Consider the following 1,817-nt stretch of genomic DNA (forward strand, 5'->3'; position numbering starts at 1 on the left):
GTTAAATTGTAGTTTTTACATAAAAAAACACACGTCACGTCCATAACATTCACCTAGAGAAAGTACAGTCAGATTCCTTACTCACCACAGTTCTCCTTTCCTATCCTCTTACTCCCTCCTTTCCTATCCCTTAACTCCCTCCTTTCCTATCCTCTTACTCCCTCCTTTCCTATCCTCTAACTCCCTCCTTTCCTATCCTCTTACTCCCTCCTTTCCTATCCTCTAACTCCCTCCTTTCCTATCCTCTTACTCCCTCCTTTCCTATCCTCTTACTCCCTCCTTTCCTTAACCCTGTGACGTTTCTCGTCGGGGTTAAGGAAAAGTGAATAGGAAAGGACTTAGGAGGTAATTTTTTGGACTTTTCGAACGCACCCTGAGATTCAACCATAATGGTACGGTTCCGCTTCTTCTTCTGTGGTGTATTGGCGGTTCGCTAACAGCTCTTGGTCCGTTACCGCCACCTGCTGGACAGGATTGTTGTTCTGAGCGATCTAAAATGTTCTAGTATTTCAGTTTTTTTTTTCTTTGTGAACTTTTATTAAAACAAATCCTTGACAAATAGTCACACACTTATAGCTACAACATCATTGCCTTGAATATACAAAAAAGAAAATGAATCTATATTGAAAGAGAAATAACATCACATGTTCAGGGATACATCATATAACCTGCACATTTAAATCTTCTCCAAATAGGAGATTATGAGTTTTTATTTCAGCTTTTAATCTAAAAATGTGAGTTAGGCTCTGATTTCTCTTATATTTTCTGTGATGAGATCTTTAAAAGCACATCTGGGAACAGTCTTATTTATACTGATCACATTAATTCATTATAAATCTCGCTCCAGTCATCTTTAATCTGTTTTTGGAGCCATTCCTAGCTATTGGTTGCTTTTTCTGTCCCCAGGATTTAACTCTTAATTCTTTACTCAGTATAAATAAAATGTATTTTTCAAATGGGATTTTTAAAAGACTGAGGTCTCCAGTATAATAATTACTCACAATAATGAATGTAAATTTATTTTTCAATTATTTTGAATGCTTTTTTTCACACATATGCTCATTTTTATGATGTCCCCAGAACATGTTTTTCAGTTCCAATGTGACACCATTGTAATATTAAAATAAATAATTAGATAAAGGACTTTATTATTGTATAGATCAAGTTATAATCTCTCTAATCATGCATAAAATAATAGAAAAAAAACTGTATTATTATTATTATTATTTTCTTTTATAATTCAACGTGTGTCCCCAAAAACCAAGTTCCACCCTATTATTCACCTACTGTACAAAACCCCTACATTTCCCATGATTTCACTTTCAGGAAGTGACATGGCTTTTTGGAGGGAATTTGTAGAAGAAAACAGAGGTGAGAAGCAACTTTCTGTCTTCCTTTTTCCGAAGTTTTACGCTACTAATCTGTCTGTGCTACCCTTAAATCTGTCCTGTTAGGCTCAGTTATGATGGAAGAAAATCACTTTAAAAAATTAGGTGCAATATTTTTGTAGTAGAGTGGTAGTTTGCCACCTTGTGGGTAAAATATGCTATTGCAGTTTAGGGATAGGTTTTGGTTGGCCAACATATTAACCATAGCAACGGGGTCTCCTAACACACACCGTAACCTGATGTTGTTGTTACCATGCCGTCTCCAAGTAAAGACGTGTTGCACCTACTTCTTTCGTCTGGTTATTGAAGTTCAGCCGGTATACTACAATTTTAATTAAAATGTTGTTTATCTATGCAAAGTTAGCTAGCATAACTCTGCTCTCTGACATAGCAATTTCTAATTTGGTGTAAAATTTTCCACCCTGTTAG

Source organism: Cheilinus undulatus, linkage group 9 (genome assembly GCF_018320785.1).
Source record: "Cheilinus undulatus linkage group 9, ASM1832078v1, whole genome shotgun sequence".
Classification (NCBI taxonomy): Eukaryota; Metazoa; Chordata; class Actinopteri; order Labriformes; family Labridae; genus Cheilinus; species Cheilinus undulatus.